Raw genomic sequence first — 23,411 nt, forward strand, 5'->3', positions numbered from 1 at the left:
AGATGATAAGTTTATAGAAGTTTATTGTTCTAGTCTGAATATATTTGAGATTTTCCTAACAAAGCAAAAAGTAAAGGTGTGTGTTGCCACAACACAGATTACTGACTTTCTATGAAATAGCTAACCAGCAGTATAAATTTCTTGGTAGTCTCACGTCTTTCATTAACTGAGAGAATAAATAAGCAATGCTTATCTTGATCTGTTCTCTCACCAAAATAAAAAAGAAAAGCAAGCAGAGACTCAAGACAATAGCTCTCATTATTTGTGTCTTTTACATGCCAGGAACTATATTGAATGTGGAAATCAAATTTTCTGATTTAATTCTCCAATTATTCTACAGTATTCATTTTACACATAGGAAAACTGAGGCTCAGGTATTGGGAAAGCCAACATTAACATCCAAGTATGTTCAGTGCCATTGTGATCCAAACACTAAGTGCTTTCATCCAAAGCAACTAAGATGGTACCTTAACATTCAAGGATCATGTAATCGAAGTACATAAATGCCAACTAAATCAATATCTGCAAAATCAATTGAATAAAGGAAAGATATTAATTTGTATTTTGTATAGGAAATGGAAACACCAGGAATTTCAAGTATACAGAGAATTAATACGATGTTTTGAAGATTATTAGAAGGGCTGTGGACATAGGAGGCGTCAAAAGACGACTACTGCACTACTGATTTCAAAGGTACAAGAGCAAAGTTGGTGTTGTGGACTGAAAAAATGCTCTTTAAAAAATGTCCATATCCTAATCCCTGGAACCTGCTAAAAAGTTATTATAAAAGCAAAATGGATTTTGTATATTTGATTACATTGAGGATTATTTCATATTATCTGAGTTGGTCCAATATGATCACACCAGTCCTTAAAAGAAGGAAGGAAGATCAGAGTCAAAGAAAGTGATAGGATGGTGTCAGGAAATGTGGCCACACACTGGAACTAAGAACCAAGGAGTGTTGGCTAGAAGGGACAAGGAAACAGATCCTCTCCCTAGAGCTCCCAGAGAGAATGTAGCCCTGTTGACCTGTTTTGGACTTCTTGTCTACAAAGCTGTGAGATAATAAATTTCATATTATTTAAAGACACCAGTTGTATGGTGAATTGTCACAGCAGCAATAAGAAATTAATACAGCTGGAATCCAGATGCTGCTGCTTGCCATTGCCATGGTCACTTGTAGCCAAGAGCTAGTGACTGTATTTTGGAATCCTGAAACTAGCCGCAAGCAAGAACATATCTGTGGTCCTGGATGGCAGTAGCAATCATGGCAAGCAGATGATCTCTCCCTGACACCTTCCAAATAATTCACAAATAGTACTCTAGCTACAAAGGTCAGTAGGAATATAGTTGTAAATTTTATAATTATTTTGGTACATCAAGATACAAAAAAGGAGGTAAGAATGGATATTGAGGACCAATCAATTCTATTCAGCACACACAATTACCCTATTTACCTGGATATTCCTTAAACTTAACACAGTTAACTTTCTTTGGTAAAACAGATGTCCTTTTGTATTTCTGAAATTTCAAAAATGCTTATTAAATATATTAATACTTAAACAATTTTTGCCATATTTTGTTAAGACTTCATTTAAAATATATAGATTTTGCTTTCACTTGAAAAAAATTCCTTTTTTTGAGTAGACGTCTATATAAATTGAATTATTATCTCATTGTTTTATGCAATAGCCAAATTGAACCCGGCTCTCTAATTGTGATTTGTATTGCTCTTTACTATGTACTCACATTCAAATTTTATGACCTACTCTATTTTATAACCTACTGTGTAATAGTTCAGCCCTTAATTAATGTGTTTTCATAGCAAGATTCAACAAAGGACTTAATATGGACTTTAAAATTTAGACAGATATTAACATTTTAGTGGTATATTTATGTCTGCATGTAAATAGTCATTTAATGAACACAGTAGTAAATTCAGGATAATATAAATTATAAGAGTTTTTATTGGAAATTATAAAAATTACAATGTTTTCATCTTTCTTCAGTTATGACGCATTTTATAATGAGTACCATGTTGTCTCAGAATTAAAGAACACAAATAATTTATGAGTTTTGTCCTAAAATATTGACGCCATAACAAAGAAAGAAATTGGAAATAAGCATCAGGCAGACATTTTTAAACATTATAAAACATGATCCTCCAGTGCAACAACTGTTTGACATATTGTTACATATAAGAATTGTATTAGTAACATTGTTTTAAATTAATTTTTCTAGTATTACAAACTTTTTTATGCAAATATTTGAATTTTTTTCATTTTTGAGCAATGATTTGAATATTTCTGTTTTTTTTTTCTTTTTGGTTACATGGTAAGTAAGAGAAAATTATGTCTACTACATTTCTATATTTGAATTTATCTTAGCTAAAATACCTCTATAAGCCAGTAAGAATCATTCACATAATTCTTAGCAGTTAAGCTGACAGATGAATCACATAAAGGACTCAAATATGTAAAAATTTTCTGGTAAGCCTGAAGCTATTTCTCATATAGATTACTAAAATTACTCTTAAGATAACTTTTTGTTCTCCTTGTCGTAATTGTGGTAGGTGTATTTTTCTACTTAAATCACTCATATTTCTTTTTAATAAGTTTGATTTAAATATAAGATAGTTGAAGACTATCAATTAGTAATTAAAATATGAAATAGTATTTAATTTTTCTTGTAATACTAAACATTCAGCAGGAAAAATATATGCTATAAGACTTACATAACATGGGACATACAAACTTACTGAAATGAAGATTTATTTGTATTTTCCAAGTTATCAGGATAGCCCAGTGTGGTTCCTAGGCGCTGGAGACAGTGGACTCGTAAGGAACACTTGCAGGCTCATTCCTGCACACAGCGCAGTGATTTGGAAGCATGGCACCAAGGCATCGGGGGTCACTGTCACAACTTTCTGAATGGTTTCCTTTGCTATCATCCATTTTATGTTCTATCATGATGTTGGTGTGATTGCCTACAATCTACAGCTGATAACATCAGTCTCTAACTTCAATTATCATTAAATTGAGGCCGACTTTCTAAATTTGAGGCGCATACAAAGACAAACTAGCCTGTGTCGAATTCTCTCTCTTGCACATGTTTCTTCATGCCCTCTGGTGTTTTTACCCATGATGCTCTCTGCGCCTGGAAAAAGTATCTCCATCCTGCTTGGCTCCTGTGCATCCTTCAACACTTGACTCATGTGTCATCTTGTCTGGGAACTTATCCAGCCCTCATCAAGACAGAAAGAGTTGCCCTGTTCTGTGTGCACAGTATCACCCAGTGGGGTTGGAGGTGTGAAAATAGTGTGTCAAAAGAAATCTTACTTTGAGGAAATATTCATAAGGTTCAAGGCTGGCTTCATATTTCTGGGCATCTCAGAATAGCCCTAAAGGAATAATTTTTCCTTTGTGTGGAAAATGCTTCTCCCCGCCATGTCAGTGACTGTGCTTTGATCAACATTTATTATAGCAAACATGAGCCAATCTCTATGGTTATTCTTGTTTTGGCAGGTAGAAGAGGTGGGATTGAATCTGGAATTAGCCAAGCCAGGAAGTCCTTTCTCCATGAATGGGGAATGGAGATTATCTATCTATCGAGATAGATAGATAATCTCCATTCATAATGGATTATTATTAATAGATATATATATCTATATATAGAGATATATAGATATGGGTTTTTTTTCCCCCTTTATTTGTCTATTTATCTGGCCGGCATCTCTAATCTCTAAACTCAGGAGAGATTTTTGTGTTTTTTTTTGTTTTTTTATTTGGGGAGGGGGCAAGTATATATTTACAAAATTTGTTATTTTAACATTCTTACTTATCTTATCTGGTTTTCTTTATTTTTACTATGGACGTGAATTACTACCTGGTATGATTTCCTCATTATAATATAGTTTTGACTCCAGACAATCATGTTATAATATTATTATCAAATATATTACTTTTCTACATGTGTTAGGTCTAATGCTACAATTACATACACATTGTTTTACATTATAGATTATAAAATAAGTTCAGAAAAGGAAATAGAAGTGTCCATATGTACTGTCTTTTATAATTAAACAATTATCTTTGTTGGTGCTGCTTGGTATTTTTGTATGTGGATTTTGTATGTGGATTTTTCAGTGATTTGCTTTTAACCTGAGGAACTTCAATTATTATTTCTTTCAAGCCAGATCCTCTAATAACAAATTCTCTCAACTTTTAAATTTTTTTTAAAGATTTTATTTATTTATTTGGCAGAGAGAGAGAGAGAGATCACAAGTAGGCAGAGAGGCAGGCAGAGATAGAGGGGGAAGCAGGCTCTTTGCTGAGCAGAGAGCCCGATGCAGGGCTCCATCCTAGGACCCTGGGATCATGACCTGAGCTGAAGGCAGAGGCTTAACCCACTGAGCCACCCAGGCACCCCTCAACTTTTTTTTTTTTTTTTTTTTTAATAAGTAATCTCTACACCCAGAATGTGGAGCTCAAACCTACAACCTTGTGTTCGAGTTATTTGCTCTGCTGACTGAGCCAGCCCCATTTTAGCTTTTATTTGCCTGGGAATTTTGTGAAAATATTTTTTATAGGAAATTTTTGACAAATACAGGATTCTTGGTAGACAGTGTTTTTTCCAGCACTTTATCATCTCACTGCCTTCTTTCCTGTGTTGCTTTTTATGAGAATTTGGTTATTTCTAATTGGGATTGTTTCACATGATGTATCATTTTGTCTTGCTGCTTTCAAAAACTTTTTTGTCTTTGGATTTCAACATTTTTAATTTGATCTGAGTATGAGTGTCTTGTGTTTACCATATTGGAGATGGTTGTATTTCTTGGTTGTATAGATTAATATTTTTCATCAAATTTGAGAAGTTTCTTACCATTAATCCATTATATTTTTTTATTCATTTCTCTCTTTACCTGATATTCATATAGCATGTATGATTATATGCTTAATGGTATCTCTCATTATGTTTAGAACCTGTTCATTTTTCCTCATAATTTTTTTTTCTTCTGTATTTTGGATTGACTAATCTCTAGCAATCTAAAAGTTTCCCATTTTTTTCTTTGTCATTCAAATCTATTGTTGAGCCTCTCCAGTAAAGTTTTTATTTCAATTTCAACTCTAGATTTACCATTAAGTTCTTTTTAATAATTTCTATCTTTTCATTGATATATTGGAGGTTCCAGCCATCCAAATTCTTGGGTTTGATTAATTTGCTAGAGCTGCTAATAGTACCCATTTCACTTGCTAGAATACTGGTTTATTAAAAAAGGGAATAGGAACAGGCTGATGGAAAAGATGCACAGGGCAAGGTACAGGGAGGGAGAGTGGAGGTTCATTGCCTGCTCTAGGTGTGCATCTCCCCATATCTCCAAGTGTTCACCAACCCCTATCCTTTTGGGTTTTTATGAAGGCTTCATTACATAGGCATTATTGATGAAATCATTGGCCATTGCTGACTAAACTTAACTTCTGTTAGGGTATGGAGTCGACCACCCCTCAATTAGACAGAGAACACTCTCGATGATGCAAGTCACACAGCGAGGTTTATTTCCAGCTAGCTGGGGTCCAAGTATCTGCCTGGCGCAGCGGGTTTCAACAAAGATCCCGAGCACTCAAAGTCAAGGGTTTATATAGCATTTTTTTAAAACACCCAACTCACAGTAATTTTCCATCACTTCAGAGACCATACATATTTTTGACTTGTGCCCCCCTGGTGGTTTAGTAAGATAAGCTCTTTTCAGCATCTGGTCCCCATGGTGCAACCGCAACCGCCTAGCCACCCTGGTGGTTTAAGCTGATTAGCTGTTGCTGGGGTGTTGCAGGGTGAGGTACTTTCTTGGGACTAAAGCAGGGTGGGGGTCCCTGGTAGTAAAGTCGGGGAAAGGTCAGCCCTTGGGCCTGAGATGGCTGCCCAAGCTAAGATGGCTGTACTTATACTAACCCACTCTTAATAACTTCCAACCGCTGAGGCTGAAGTGGGGTGGAAGAGGTGGGACTGAAATTTCCACCCCTGCAGTCACATGGTTGACTCCACTGGTAATCAGCCTTCCTTCTCAGGTATAGTCCAAAAGTCACCTCCTTAATATAATAAACAACACCTTTGTCACTCTCCTCACTTAGGAATTTCCAAAGATTTTAGGGGCTCTGTGCCTGGGAAAGGAGATGAAGTCCAAATATGTATCTCTTACCATAAATCACAATATTCAATTTACTGGAAACTTGAGCTACAAGGAGAGAGACCCATCTTGGCAGTACTTACTCAATACGGAACTTCTAGCAAGCTGAGCTAGGAAGTAGGAAGAAGTGGACTGTACCTTAAATGTCACAGATGCTTGTGTTTACTGAAATTTAGCAGATTCTCTTGAACAAATGTTTCTTGATTTGCTGTATGCCTTATGACAACTTCCACAGATTCTAGTAATTTTCCTCAATTATGAGTGTTTCACAGGGGAATGGGTACCATGGGGCTGCTCATGTACACATCTGGCCACTGATTTTAAACATGAGAGAAGTAGTAGAGATCTATCTAGATATACAAAGGTGCTCGCTTTGGCAGCACATATACTAGATATACAAAGGAGGCAGACACATAGAAAGAAGAAGAAATAAGAAACAGGACAAACATCACCCTGACATCCCTATGACTTTCCAATCTGGTTTTCATTTGTAAACTTGCTACTGTATTCTGAGACACCAGTATAACCTTAAAATACATAAGTTTTTTGCTACTTGTGGGCAACTAAAGGCACTCCAACCAAATAAATAATTTATGAGTTAAACCACAGAAGCTTTGAAAGCCAAGTAGTAAGAGGTGTGATTCAAGAATGGCCCTGCCCACAGACTTATTTATGAAATTCTTTTTATAACAATCTAAACTTTCTAGAGTTCCAACAGAATTCTTTTCAGAATGGTTATTCACGAGGTGTATGACTTTGGAAATATTCTTCCCTCAATTTTCCCATCTGCAAGAAAGATATAATAATATCTTGGAAGTATCTAGAAAGAGAGCTGAAATGAGTGAAATGAGTTAAAGCCTATAAAGTGTTTTTTTTTTTATTTCTTTTTTTAAGGAGGGCACATGTGATGAGCACTGGGTATTACATGCAACTAAGGAATTTTTGAACACTACATAACTGAACATAATAATGATAAAAAAATAAAATGTTTTTTTCAAAAAATTTATTTATTTATTTGACACAGAGAGAGAGATCACAAGTAGGCAGAGAGGCAGAGACAGAGGGGGAAGCAGGCTCCACGCTGAGCAGAGAGCCTGATGCGGGCTTGATCCCAGAACCTAAGATCATGACCTGAGCTAAAGGCAGAGCCTTAACCCACTGAGCCACCCAGGTGCCCCCAAAATAAAGTGTTTTTAACAATGTCCAGCATAGTAAGCAATCAAGTGGAGTCTAAAAGTCCTTAAGCAAAACTTTGGAGACAGTTTTCTTAGAACTTGGAACAGTTATGATATAAACCATAGTGCAACTGTATTAAATACACAGATATTTATTCATGTTAAGTTTTACTTTATAGATTAAATCATGTAATAAATTTAATTCTACTTAACTAGAGTCAATGCAAGGATCTAATCTTCTATATTCTTACTAAATACTGAGTCCCATGTAAAATTCACATGTCAGTTGCATATATCTAAAATATTTCTAGTATTTCACTTCTAATTACAATAAAATTAAATAACTTGTCTCAGTGACTGTTTAACTGCCTTGAACCATATTTCATCACATCATTTCAGCATTTACTAAGTCATAACTATTCCAAAGATAGAGCTGTGTAGTCAAACATAATCTATTCTGGTTTTGCAAAAAAACTAAAATCAGACTGGTGAGAGACCAAGTGACACTTGGAGAAACAGGAGAACTCAAATTTATTTTGCACAGCAGACCCAGATGAGCTCCTCCTCAAAATTCTGGTCCCCGGGCAATAGGTTATAGGTCTTTTATAGGGGAGTGTAGGGGGTCAGTTTCCAAGGACTATGCTGACTGCTCGTAAGTGGATTTAAACTTGGAGGTGGGTAGGCTGCTTTAGGTAGAAATAGTAGTGCAAGGGGCCTGTGGCAGGAAGCCTGTTTACAAAAGCAGAAAAGATTGGTTATGTCTTGCTCCCAGTAGGGCTTCTGGTTATCTCTGCTTATTGTTAGTAGTCTCCCATCTACTGGGGCCTGTCAACCTGGGCCTACTCTGAGTAATTTTCTTCTTCATTTCTAAGGTGGTACAGTAGTTAAGTTGACAAGAAAAGAAAAAATATCCTCATTCTAAAAGATGTCAATGAACAGTTATATTCTGGACAAATTACTGTTAATCTAAATATAGACAATTTCAAAATCTGACAAGTTATGCTGTCACATCAACAAAGAACATGGTGGACTTAATTACTTTTTTTATAAGTAAGAATGTGCCACGTGAATAAAACATTTAAAAATTCAAGTAATCTGGGAAACCTGGGTGGCACAATCAGTTAAGCATTTGATTCTCGATTTTGGCCCAGGTCATGATCTCAGGGTCATGAGATGGAATCCTTCATTGGGCTCCACACTTGGCAGGGAGTCTTCTTGGGATTCTCTCTCTCCTTCTCTCTCTGTCCCTCCATCCCACCTCTCTGTCTCTAAAATAAATAAATAAATCTATTTTAAGGGGCTAAGAAAATTAATCTTTGTTATTTGTAATACTCTTACGATATAAAATATACAGAATTTTTATAGGAAGCTCTAAAATTTTTATCGATATTCTAGATTTAGAGTGATTTTTTAAAAATTCTATTAATTAATAAGGTGTGGAAATGGGAGAAGGCTGCTTATAAATAGTGGAAAAATGCAAGTCGTTTCTTTCAATTACTTTTCATCTTCAACTTATGTTTGCCATTGTGATGATTTTCTCTGATCTTGAATAAAAAAAAATGAAAATTTAAAAATATAGTCCTAGAGCTTTGTATTCTATTTTTAACATGAAAAATCATAACAAACTATTCAATGCCAACTTAGTGTTAATTTTAAAGGAGGTAAAATGTACTAAAATATATTTAAAATAAATGATGATTTTTGCTTATTTTACCTAGAAACTATAAATATGGAAATGTATTTAGAGTACGGATCAGACAAAGCACAACGTATACTTCATAATTTCAGAGATATCAAGTTCTCCAGAGGAGTACCAAATCTTAACACTTCCATAATACACATAAGTCATATTCCTTAATATTTACTGTATTTCATATTCATCTATTTTCCCCCTCGGAGAATGGAAGAAACATACTATAAATCAAACAAATAACTTCTGCATGATAGATTATGAAAAACATTTGATCTTTTGATCTTGAAACTGCATAGCCAAAATGCTTTTATTTCCTGGCATGAGTCCCAGACTCCAAGTGTCATTCAATGGAAACATTTTCATGATATAGTGTTTGATATTTTACATTTTGTAATTCTATTCTTTCCTGTTGTGCTTCTTTACAATTTTTCTTACAAATAGCTGCAAAATACATTACCAATGGGGGAAAATTATGAAACTAATTAAAACATGATTTCTTAGCTATAAAAATAGCTAAGACATTGTAAAGAGAGAGAGAGAAAGAGAACTGAAATTAAACATGTAACAGAATTGCTCACCTTTACTGCCAGCTAGACACAAAGGTTTATGCTCAGTCCCTGAACACATCAGTCCACCATATCTGCGAACGTCATGAATACTTGATAAACCCATAGCAACAATAACAGAATAAAAACTGCGTTAATGTTTGCACAAGCAGAACTGTCCGAGGATTTTAACTATCCCAGGGCTAAAACCAGAAAATACAACATGAATCTCCTTTTTCCAATGATCTCTGAAACTTCCACTAGGTTTGCACACTCAAAATAATGGAAAATTAAAGATATTTCAATTTGCATCAGTTCATTTCTTGCTATTTTAAATATTATTTGTTAATACTGCAATGTAAGAGCTATAGATTATTAAATGTATAGTCAGGCCAAGAACAATATTTAGTAAGTGTATGTCTTCTGGGCATTAGGCAAATCTACTTTGTACATTAGAAAACTAAAACATATAGAATATTCATTCAGTAAGCATAATGTGAGCAAGCCTGCTGGTTCTTTAATGCATAATATTCGACATATTGTATTTGAAATATGTATATGGGGATATTTTGCTCATATAATACTATCTACTTTATTGAGAAATGACCTGAACTTTGCCTTCATTAAGTTACAAAATATTCAAACAAAAACATTTGGGAAAGTTTCATTGAGGAAAATAAATGTATAAGTCTAAATGTTTATTATTTTCAGAGTAATGCACACTTGTTAATTTAGTTTAGTTAAAATTTGTATTTTTTATAATGCAGTTTTGTAGAATTAAAATTTGAAAGATATGAAATCTAGTCTCAACTTTCTATCTGACTGAGTGGTTTGTCTCTCTGGGTCTGTTTCCTGATTCGGTGACTGAAAAACTGTATGCCTTCTACTTATACTAACAAATTATGTTTGGTGTCAGGAATACCATTGTCATGTAGTCACATCTTGGTTTTTGATTTCAAGCTAGTTATGAGACTACTTTCTCTATAAAATTATCTGTTGGTGATGTGTCTTTGGTCATATTGCAAAGTAATTTTGCATTGTCAAATCTTTTCAAGAATTAGAGCAATGTTTGAAGCAGAAAAACTTTATGATAAGGTAAGTAAGTTAAAATTCTTATGACACAGCCTAGAAAGCTAAGAGCTACAGAATAAGAAAAACCCTTAGTTTGGTGGACCATGATTTCAGACTTCTGTGGGAGAGGTGAAAAATGTTGCTTGCTAGAGAAATTGTACTCCACAAGGCAGGAGCCAATCAATATCTCTTAGAAGAAATTTTTGAGTGCATTTGCCAATCACAGACAACTGGAAAATCAGAAGCAGGTCACAGAGCAGGAAAGGAATATTATGGACACTAAAATTAAGAGAAGACTGAGGGGATTCTAAGAAATAATTTGTAGATTACACATAGTCATGGTGAAAGAGGTGAATTAGTCAGTCAGTCAGGAAATTCTGGGAGCTGAATTAATAGTCATTGAGACCTTGAGAGCATACCAAATATTAAACCTCTGACTATTTTTTTAAATTCTGTTTTCTGTTTCTTAAAATAAGTACAATCTGCAGCAGTGAAAGCCCTGGCAAGAAACACACTTAGCACACTTGGCTATAACTTTGTTAAGTTAATAAAATCACATTTCTGTATCTATCTCTATATCTATTTTCTATTATCTATCTATTTTCTATCTATCTATCCTCATCTGTTTATCTTCTTTTCTATCTTTCTATTTAATAAGTCCTACATACAACTCAAAAGGCATCCACAGACTAGTGGTAACAAGAAGCCACCTGCAAGACTGAAGGGGCAAGGAGAGAAAACTCTGTCACCAGAACTGGTTAAGAGCTAGATCATGGAGTTACGGTAGGTTGACGGGTGCTATGGTACAATTTAGAGAAATGAGATGACCACTGCAAGAGAACAAAAACAAAAATAAAACAAAACAAAAAAACAAAAGAGAGAGAGAGAGAGAGGGAGGGAGGAAGTGGGAAAGGGCTGATGAGGGAAGGAGGGAGGGGAGATGAGATATTCAGAACTCTGTCCTCATACCCTCAGATCTTTTGTCTGAGCCTCCTTTTGGCGAAATCCAATTGGATGCCAGAGGACAAGAAAGCTTGGGTGCTGTGAATTGTAGGAACCCATCTGAGGGCATGAAATAGAGCAGAGGTGGTGGAGAATAAGTGTGTGTGTAGGGAGAGGGGAGAAGGATGGACTGGAGGTCAGAGATGAGAATAAGGTTTTCAGTTCAAGTAGAATAACCTTTTGGGACCATTAAGTAGTTGAGACATTGAATTTCTTGTCTTGATTAATATATAAGATGGGGAGTTTTATACTGACTTCCACTATACTCTATTAATTTAGTAAGATTACAAAAAGAATGGGATTAACCATACATTTTACCTTAGGTATAAAACGTGAAATTTAATTCTTCGGAAATTAACTATATATAAAAATCACAATTTAAATATTTGATATTACATATATATACATGCATACAAACATATATAATATAAATATACCAATAATTTTATATATATATACACATACACACACATGTGTGTGTATATATATGCGTGTTTTGTGTATGTGTGTATATATATATATGAGTTTTGTTTAAACTACTTTCTTCAACATACTCTATTCCCTGTGGAAATCTCATAGGAAAACCAGAGTTCATTGTAATTGACTCCTAAGGTCAAATGTCTTTGGATCTTGTACAAGGTCAAGCATGTTATCTAATGTAAGCATTAACACAGGCCAAAAGAGACTCTAATAGTAGATGAAATCATTTCAAAGGGTCCAAAAGGTAGGGACAAGGACTAGTGATTCATTCACTGAAGATTGATGATGTTTGTAAAGCAAAAGAGATTTATTGACTTATTTATTGATTTGATTTATTGGTTTAGAAGGATTTTGTACCCAAGAAGCATGCATGAGTGTGCCACAAATACAATCAGAGAAAATGCAGCGTCTGCAGTTTGGTGAGGAGGGAAGCTCAGCAGGCAGCTGTGGGTGCAGAGGATTTAACGAAGAAGAATGATTTTTGTGGCAGAGATATATTACAGACCACAGCACTATTCTAAGTCAATAATGATGACCAACCAAGATGGAATGAGAATTAGCATAGCAAATGATGCCTGTGGAGTGCATACAGTAGGAGAGAAGGAAAAGACACCGTGTAATTGCAGCTGTTTTATTTTTCTGCCAACTATGGAGTATTACAGAATAAAAAAAAAAATGGATGACTGGAGAGGAAGTCACACAAAATAAGTAAAACCAATAATGGATTGCAGTTTGAATAGACATCCAGAGAACAGGAATTTGCAGTATAAATGAATAAAACAAAGTAATTTATAAATAATATAAAATGTGGAGGCCCCACCTCCTGACATAGGTAGACCTAATTCCAAGAGTTCAGAGTAGAAAAAAGAGGAACTAATTCTGGATAACTGATTCTGGAAAACAAATTTGTTGGAAAGATAATGGACAGCTTGTAAGATCTTGGAGGTCACACATCCAGAAATAGTTTTCAAATCATCATGCAGATCTGGTCAACAAAAGGCACAACTTCTTCCACCTCTGGGAACGAGATGATGCCCCAAGGAAACGGCTGATACCAAGTTGTAGAAACTGCCTCTAGTAATGCAACCACTACTAAGATTGGCCTCTGGATTTAGCTACAGTCATTCCAGACACCTGTCACCAGATGACACTTTATTATGTTCCTTCTTTATGTCTCTAGTTTCTGTTTTAGACGCAATGTATGATTAGCAAAAATTTATGTGTCAGTACTTTAGCCATCAAGGACTGGGGAAGAAAGGATTCAGTGTATTTGGCTTCTACATGAGACTTGGTCTATTTTATTAGTTGGGGAATTCTTCAAACACTTAGATTTAGATGTTGAGTGGACAAAATGAATGACAAAGGATTCTGTGGCAAATAAGCAAATAGAACTAAAGCATCCTAGGATATGTCTACTAATGCAAAAGGACATAGACTGAGAACAAGATGTATGTTGGGGAATCACACATTTAGGTTTGACTGTTAATGACTCTACAAGCTCCTCTATGGAATTAATGATCAAAGGTGGTGGTGTAATATGGAGAAAAGGATAAAGGTCAGAATTTGGGAAGAGGGGCACCAGGTGGCTTAGTCAGTTAAGTATCCAACTGTTGCATTCAGCTCGGGCCGTGTTCTCAGGGTTGTGAGATCGAGCCCCACGTTGGACTCTGAGCTCTCAGTGTGGAGTCTGTTTAGGATCCTCTTTCTTTCTCTTCCTTCCCCTTTGCTCCTCTCCTTTTTGTCTCTCTCCCTCTCAAATAAATAAATCAAATCTTAAAAAAAAAAAGAAAGAATCTGGGAAGTCATTTGCATTTAGAATGTGAGCAGAGGAAATAGAGCCAAAAATTAGTGACTCCAGAGATAGGAAAGCAAACATAAATATGAGGTAACATAGAAGCCAAGGGTACAAAGAACCCAGAATAAGCTGAACAGTAGAAATAAAAAATGACAAATATGGTGGAGAATGAGACTGTGGAAATGCTTCTAGATTTACCAACATGACAGTTCTTAGTTACCCATCTTGCAAGTCCAGTCCTCAAAGTAATAAGAGAGATAGTTAAGTCCCTAGGTATTCAGAAATGTGTCACCAAAAGACCAAAAATGGAGATAAACATTATATACACATTTGAAAATCTTACTGAGAGTGGTACAATGGTCGCTCAAGGAGGTAACAAGAACCAAGGTGTTACAGGACAGGTAGAAGTGTGCTTGCTTTCCTCTGCTTTCAGAAAAGAAGTAGCTACTAGAGAGCAAGAATTAAAAATGAAATTATGAAACCATGAGTTTCTGTAGCTTTTATACTGAATGAGATATGATTTGGCCAGAATAACCAAATCAGGTAATAAGAACCTTAATTAATAAATGTCTTAAAAGGCAGTGGTCAGTTAGGTCACTCATCTAAACCATCAACATGAGTTTAATCTGCTTTAAAAATCCAGATTGTAATGGTAATTCTATTCAGTGATACACATTTGATGGTAAGAAGAACCATCAAATGATGGTGATCTTCATAGCACTGGACTTTTTATTTATAAAACATTATACACCTTTATTCTTAATCCCTCTTCCAAGCTCCTATTCCATTTATATAAGCATCGCAAATTTACGAGGTCAAATTCATCAAATTCTCTCTCAAATTTGCTATCCCTGCAGAATTAGGACTTCTTTATTATGTATACTTTAGGGCTTAAGGGAAGCCTAGTTGAAGGACATCTGACATCTTATCCAAATTCCTATCTATTGAATCCTAACCTCACTCCCCTAGAAATGGGGATTCTGTATTTGCGTTATTGTATTCATTAAATTTTCCATGGATGACAAACCATTAAATGCCTCAAAGAGGATGATGACAATTAGAGAAATTCTCTCAAATTTTCTCTAATTTCTCAAAGAAATGAGAAGCTCAAAGCAGTATTTTTAAACTATATATGGTCTTCATTGTCCTTTTATTCAACTTTTCTATGAGCCAAGTGATGAAGTTGGTACTCTGTCTTTAAAGAATTTGCAGTTATAAAATTTCAATTTTCCAACTGATGATTGTCACATCTGAAAGAATTTTTGTTGCTGGTCAGCATTTTATCGTATTCAATTTATTCTGATTCTAGTAAAATTCCCTAGCGTTCTCCTAGTGACAATCCTCTTCATCATTTGGTTTTTGTTTTTTTGTTTTTTTTTTTAAAGATTTTATTTATTTATTTTACAGAGAGAGAGAGATCACAAATAGGCAGAGAGACAGACAGAGAGAGAGATGAGGAGAAGCAGGCTCCCTGCTGAGCAGAGAGCCCTATGCAGGACTCGATCCCAGGCCCCTGGGATCATGACCTGAGCCGAAGGTAGAGGCTTAACCCACTGAGCCACCCAGGCGCCCCAGTCTTCATCATTTGTTTATCCCTTCAAAATATCACACACACACACACACACACACGTCATGTACAAATACCATGCCATGGACCTTTTTTGCTGAGCACCATACTTTCATTGGCCTTCTGACTAAAGAAGTGAATATAATACTCCATATACATTCATTCTAGTAGAATGATATATAACTGTAGACTCTTGGCAGTATTCTCAAGGGCTTTATAGGCTGAACCAGCTAAAGAGTAACATTTCAGCCCTGACATAAGTTGTGTAAAGCTAGAGCTATCTAAAATAAGTAAAAGTCTAGTGATGAAGCCCGAGTTTAATTAAAATGTTGCTCAAGTTCTGTTATAAGAATTTCATAAAACAAAGAAGATTCACATATTCTATTTCTCAAAGCTCTTGGGATTAGACACTGAATTGTTCTCTTAGAGCCCAACTACATTAGATAAAACATTAAAAATGGTTACTTGTGAGAACCCATAATGTGCCATTTCATTCTCACCTGTATGATAAATTTCAGAGGCAAAGATTCAAAAGTGTATTTTCTTAATAATAAATATCAGAGCAATGTCATTGTTACTAATATTTCAGAGCTGAGATTGTCAGTCATTGATTAATAGTCATGTATAATTTATCAAACAAAATGATGGCTGACACAGATGCACAAGAATGTTATGCATAAGGTGTTATGAATTAGATCAAGTCTGTCAGATTTTCATGTTGAGAAGCCAACATTCCTCTAACAGAGAAAAACAGGATCTTGAGAGGGATTAACTTACTAGTTATAAGTAAAGAAACTCAGTCAGTAGGAAGACAATGTCGTGAATATACTTTTCATTTTTTTCTTAAAGCCAGTTTCCCTGGGATTAAGAAAAAAGAAAAAAAGAAAAGAAACACAGACTTTGGAGTAAGTATATTTATTTATTTATTTCTCTGTAAGAGAAACATGGTTTTGTACATTTAAATTTATGAGCATAAGCTGATGGCCAAATGAGCAAGTGGCATTGAAAGAAATGTAAAGGGGTTATTTCTATTTGTCTTCTGTTCTTTGTTATTAAGAATGAAATTACTTTGAACATTAGTGTAAAACACTTTTTTATCCATATTCAGACATTCAGCATGGTCTTTTAGAATATCAATATAAAAAGGGAAAAATGTAAGGGTCTTATTCCACTCAACCCTACTACCAGGATTATCCACCAAAATCACTTTATCCTATTCTTATGTTTATGTCTTTTGTAGTTGTTTTATAATGTTCAACAATGGACATTTAACTTTTTATCTAGCTAGAACATTGAAATCATTGACTCCCCTTTATAAAGTGCTGAAAGATTTAGCTTCGCCCATTATTCCCATGGGCTCATCACATCCTTTCTCAAAATTTTCTAATTATATTTTCCTTTAAGCTATTCTAGTACTTACTTTTATGACTTTAAATATAATTAAACCTCCATTTCTTGTTCCAGTGACTTTAAGCAGAGCTTCTAATAAAAGATGAATAAAGTAGGATGTAGAATTTCTTCCATCTCTTCCCCATCAATCAGTTTGTTGTTGTTGTTGTTGTTGTTGTTGCTGTTGTTGTTGTTGTGGAGGGCAGAGACAGTGTCCCCCCAGAGATGTATTCATTTCCTAATCTTAGAAACCTGCGAACATTACCATATACATAAAACGAGTGCACATTCCCTTATACATCAAAACATGTGACGAAGATAAAGCCCAGAGGAGGCTTAAATTGGGTTATCTGGGTGTGTCTAAATGCAGTCATATGTCTCTGTGAAAGAGAAGCAGAGGGAAATTGGATAGAAACACAAAGACGGCTACCTGAGGATGGGAGCAGAGTTTAGAGTGACATGTAGCCATAACAAGGAATGCCAACGATTACCAGAAACTATGGGAGTCAAGGGAGAATTCTCCCTTAAAGCCTCTGGAGGGAGTGTGGCCCGGTCAACACCTTGATTTCAGACTTTTGGCCCTTAGAACTGGGACAGAACTCCTGTCTGCTATTTAAAGCCACAGGAATAGGTCTGTTGTTTTAATCCTATTGTTTTAGCCACAGGAAACTGTGTGGTTGCTTGTAACAAATTACAAGTGATTTGTTATTTGTGACAATTCCTTACAAGCAACCAGAGGAAACCTACACAGTTACTATATGTTATAAAATGTTTCAAATCTTATGTAATATAAGTATCATACACTAGGGAGCAAGTGCTGTGACCAGACTCCTAGAAAGAAAAATGTCAGTAAATTTAGGGTCCTTGAAGAGTGTCTTAAAAGGAAGTCCTTTTTTATTTTTTTGTTTGTTTCATTTATTCTACCAATGACTCAAAATCATTTCATATTTTAATTTATTTTGCATTCGGACTATGGCTTTATTGTTTAGCTTTTTCCTGTCTCTTTTGGGATTGTTTTCCTCCCTTGCCATTCACTAGAGAAACACTGCCTTTACCACATTAATCATACAATTTGGGTAATAAAATGCACTATATTATTAAAGACATTCTTCTCAGAACCCTTTGACTTTCTATTCCACATTACATTGATTGCTTCTTAGACTGCTACATGGCTGCCATCCTGGAGCGTTCTTGTTGTTATTGTTTTTCACTTTTGAATTACTTCCAATACTTTCTGTCTCTTACATTTCCCTTTTTATTTTAGTCTTTTGGTTTTCTGGAATTTATCAAAGTTTGTTTGTTTGTTTGTTTGTTTTTCCCCTCAAGAGTTACTTATTTATTTGAGAAAGAGACCAAGTAAAGGGGAGAGGAGCAGAGTGAGGGAATACTCAAGCAGATTCTCCCCTGAGCTAGGAGCCCATTTGGGGGCTTGATCTCAGGACCCATGAGTTCACAACCTGAGCTGAAACCAAGAGTCAGATGCTTAACTGACAGAGACACCCAGAAGCCAAATAAAATGATTCTTTTTAGGAACACCCTAAATTTTTGTGTATCTGTATTCTCCTCTCCCACTAGAATATTTGCTTGGCTTGTTATTAAATGCTAGTCTGAAAATCGTCTTTATTAATAATTGTTCTCATTATTTTTGGGATTTAGAATTGATGAAAATTCTGACAAATATCATTGTGTGGCCTTGGCCATTTTCTCTATTAATGGCCAAATAATTAATATTGTTTCCTTTCATTTCTTATCTCTGGAAGGTCTTAAGAGTTTTTTGAAGGGACCTGTTTTGTTTTGTTTGTTTTTATTTTTTTTCCATTTTATTTTACTTCTTTTCAGTGTTCCAAAATTCATTGTTTATGCAGCACACTTAGTGCTCCATGTAATACGTGCCCTCCATAATATCCACCACCAGGTTTACCCAACCCCTCACCACCCTCCTTTCCAAAATCCTCAGTTTGTTTTGTTTGCTATTTAATTATCTTATTAGCATCTGTTTAAGGAATTTTCTGCCATTATTTTTTAACCCCTTATTTTACCTTTCTCTTTCCTTAAAATTCCTATTATATAGATTTTAATATTCTGGACTAATGCTAAAGTTTTCTTAATTTTTTTGTCTCATTTCTCATGATCTAACAAGCTTCCTCAATATTATATTATATTCATTGACTGACGGAATCTGAGTGGTGAAATAAAGTAAATTTGGGCTGGGGCATAACGACTACTATTTGCCTATCAAGTGGGGCTCAACTTGACTTCATGCTAGGCATGGGCATGTTCAGTGCTGTACATCAGATAGAAAGGGAGGACACCAAAACCTAATCAGAAAACATGTGCAAATCCATAAAATTAGGCAAAGTCTATAGGGTTAGTCATCGCTTGAAAAAAAGCAATTCATTTCAAAGTTGATCTGTAGTCCAGTTATGGTCTTAGTCAAAATGCACAGATCTTTTTATGATGCTTAATGGCAAATGAATGTGAATCTTATACTTTTATGTTTATGTGCATTAGGATATTTCCTAATGACTTGTTGACTATATTAGGAAAATTTGGTGTTTATTAATCAGAATTAGCCATTTTTGAGAAGTCAATGATTTTTTAATTTCCAAGAAGCAGTGGATACCCTGGTCATGGGCTCCACTGACACTTTTTTTTTTTTTTTCTATAGACTGGGTTCCCTTCTTTGAGGTGATAATACAAGGAATCCCATGCTGATGGATCAAACATTTCATAATCCTTTCGATTCTGGTATTGACTAAGGCTCTGTGAGCAGAAAGACAGACCCATACTTGAAATATATCTTATTCCTTTCAGAATCAATGCTGGTCACTTCAAACATAATGCTGACATGATACTTAGGGAACTCTGGGTATCAGTGTCACCTCAGGCCAACAATCCTCAAAAATGTTTGGATATTCCCATTCTCCAATGTATAATTCCTTCATGAAATGGTGGTAATTGCATTTACATAATAATCAGGATGGTAGTTTCCAAGTACACCCATCATCTGTTGTGTTGTCCTTGCTTTTAGGGACATGACCTCTACTTCAGTGGATTCCAGATTAAAACCAGCTCAGGTCTGAAAACTGGAGAAGAGACTATGGGTTTTTACTGAAGCAAATGATATCAGTGTCTTTTCATTCACTTTGCTGGATGTCTGTCTATTTTGTGCCTCTGGACATGTTTTCAGTTATCCATTTCCATTTGCTGATCAGGCCTCTTGACCACCTCCCTGACCTCATTAAGATAATTACATTCAATTGTCTTCTACCTGCTGTCTTCTGGCCTCATTGTTCTGGAGTCCTATCAACCACTTCTGTTCGCCTGTCAGTGAGACAAGTTCTGGAACCACCTCTTCTAAGATTATCCTCAATGTGCAGAGAAAAGCCACCACAGAGCCTCTGGCAATGCTGATACCCTTCTCCCTGGTGCATTTTTTATGGCCTTTACACATGGCCTGTCCTCCTGACTACCTATAGGACATGATAATTGGGTTGTTTTCCAGCCTTACATGGTATAGCTACTGTAGCCTTCCGACTTCTTTGATACCTTTAATGCCTTCATCTTTTTTGTATTATGGCAATCTTGCATTTCAATTTAGCATGGACCACTACCCTTCCATGGTTTTGGAACAATCTGAGAAGAATGGATATTAACTCCTCTTTAATGTTTGGTAAAAATCACACTGACACTTCTAGGAGATAACCCAGAAACAAATTTATACCACTTCCTGGAATTCTTGACAGTATTAAAACCCACATTAAAAGAAAGTGCTCCTGAATTATCTCTCTTATTCTACTTCCTTTTTGAGTTTCTTCCCTTAATCAAGGACCTCCAGAAACCCATCCCATACCTATCCTCCTAGTCTTTGTGATTTTTTTTTTCTTTTCTGGCTAAGTCTTAGAGCTCCTTTATATATGACCTCTTTCTTCTTTCATTAGACCAAGCATGTCCCAAGGTAAAGCTCTTGCTACTTAATCTTATATTATAAGCATAGAGGCCATGAGAGGAGTTTAGAGCAGATTATAAGGAGGACACTGGTTAATTTCAAGAGAATTTTCTGAATGATTTTCAAGCAAGGTGGGGGTGGGTGGGTGAGTAGGTGGGTACTAGCTCCTATTAGGAAGATATTGGGAACTTCTGCAAGCCCAGGGAAGGCAGAGAATCTAGGAATTCAAGATTTTTAGGGGCACCACCAAAAAAATGAAATCTTGCCATTTGCAACAATGTGGATGGAATGAGAGGATATTATGCTAAGCAAAATAAGACAGAGAAAGACTATTATCATATGATTTCACTCATATGTGGAATTTAAGAAACAAAACAGAGAAGCACAGGGGAAGGGTGGAAAAAATAAAACAAGACAAAATCAGAGCAGGAGAGAAACCATAAGACATTCTTATCATAGGAAACGAAACTGAGGGTAGTTGGAGGGAAGGTGAGTGGAGGGATGGGGTAACTGAGTGATGGACCTTAGTAAGGGCACATGATGTAATGGGCACTGGGTGTTTCATACGAGTGACGGAATCACTGAACCCTACCTCTGAAACCAACAATACTCAGTACATTAATTAATTGAATTTAAATTAAAAATAAAAGAAGATAAAAATAGAAAAGAAGAAAAAGAAGAATAAAAGAATAAAAATAAAAAAATAAAATAAAAATAAAAGAAGATAAAAATAGAAAAGAAGAAAAAATATAAAAGAATAAAAGAAGATTTTCAGGGGCATCACCACAAATGTCTCTATTCTTTATCAGCATCATATTCTTTTCAAATCAGGGTCCTGAACTTGACATGGAAGACCCATGTTAGGTGAGAGTTTAATCTTATTTGGAGCTTTGCTAAGCTGATAAGCATAGTTTTTATTGTTGTTGTCTTTTTTTGTTTTTGCTTTTGTTTTTTAATTTTTACAGAAACACATGCTGCTATAGAGTCTCTCTGGCTTTTACCTTTCCTTCAGGTGATCAATTTTTCTTGACATTTTGTTATTTTGCAGAGTCCCATTTGAGTTTAGTAAGTTTAATAACAGCTACCTAATCCTCTTATACTCATGATTACTATTTCTCCTATGTTTCTCAAATATCTTACACATTGCACCAGCTAATTCATTCTTTTCATCCCAATTCTCCACTGGTACAATTTAACAATTAGTCTGCCATGTATGTCAGGAAATCTCTGTGTTCCTGATATAATGATGGGACCAGTGATGGCACCTTATTCCCAGCAGGACTCCAAGAAATTCAATCCCAGAATCATTCTGAGTGTCTGCTTTCCAAAACCATCTCAGATTGCATTCCCTAGAAAGCAGATTGTGCCATGGGGTTTAGCATGCAGTATCTTTATTAGTTTCTCTGTCATCCACACTTGGAAAAGGAAGGGGAAGAAGCAGAACTGGGCAGAAAGAAGAATTAAATTGCACTGAAGGCCCAGTGGCAAACTCAGACAACAGCACAGGGAGCTCTGAAGGAAGAACTACCTTTTGTAATATTTTCTCATTGTGCTCCCAATGACTGGGCTTTTCAAGCCCTGCTTGAAGGACTTTGGGTATGACAGCTCTGGGAAGGGGTGTGGCCTTGGATAGGGCAACTCTTGCTCTGAAGGAATCTCTAAGCAGGTTGACCACATTTCTGGTGGCTGAGGTAACAAATCCATCCATTAATGCTGAACTGCACAGCACATCGCAGTGTCTGACTTAGCTGCTGTATACCCAAGGCTCATATCCACCTAACCTGGAACCCTCACTCAAAATCCTACCCAGTGGAAATCTCCCTATGCATGCAGTGAGAATTCTCACTGTTATAGAAGTATTTGAGTCAATTCAGAAAGGTTTTGAGTTGTTCTTAGTTTTAAATTAATAGGAATGTTAGTTTTCCTATTACTAGTTACTTCTAGTAATTGTTTGAGATGGACTATTTGATTACAGTAACAGTTCATGGTAACCCATACTTGTTTTGATTTTTTTTTTTTTTTTTTTTGGCTTATAGTTCTTTGGTACTAATCTTTTTGTAGTGTAAGACATGTTCATTTGCTTTTTTTTTTTTTTTTTAATAAATAAGTGAGGCTTGACCAAATGTTTGGGATCATGAATTTTCTAAAGAATTCAAGGGACCTCAGAGAAAATACATTAAGGAAGAGAAAATTCTAAGGAACAACTTGATTATTGTTTCTTCATTCAGTATACATTTTTTAATGTTGTACAGAAAACACTGACTACAACCTTTCCAAACATAAGAAAAGTATCAGATTTTGTTACAAAACATACCTTTGTAGACATATATATATTTTTTTAAGACCAGAACTGTAAGTTCTGGAAATAGTTACTTAACAGATCTACTTTATGTATCTGTTTCTTAAATAACTCAAAAGAGAGAAAGACTTAACTATATTTTAGTATTCTACTTTTTAAAACTTGAGAATGACCTATTTTTATCCTTGCTTGTATCCACCTTTGATACACTGAACAACTTGTAACTAAATATAACATGTCAGATGCAGGGTTAGTTTTGAAA

General features: G+C 35.3%; 1 long non-coding RNA gene across 1 annotated transcript in view; it reads left to right on the plus strand.

Annotated features, from left to right (window-relative positions):
• The first annotated feature begins 583 nt into the window (after positions 1-583).
• LOC309859168 overlaps positions 584-23,411 on the plus strand; it is a 50,051-nt gene continuing 27,223 nt past the window's right edge. The window contains exons 1-2 of the long non-coding RNA XR_014308575.1: positions 584-693; positions 16,362-16,417. This is a non-coding gene — a long non-coding RNA (uncharacterized lncRNA). The remainder of the gene's footprint in view (positions 694-16,361; positions 16,418-23,411) is intronic.

The sequence above is a fragment of the Mustela nivalis genome (assembly GCF_964662115.1).
Source record: "Mustela nivalis genome assembly, chromosome: 1".
Classification (NCBI taxonomy): domain Eukaryota; kingdom Metazoa; phylum Chordata; class Mammalia; order Carnivora; family Mustelidae; genus Mustela; species Mustela nivalis.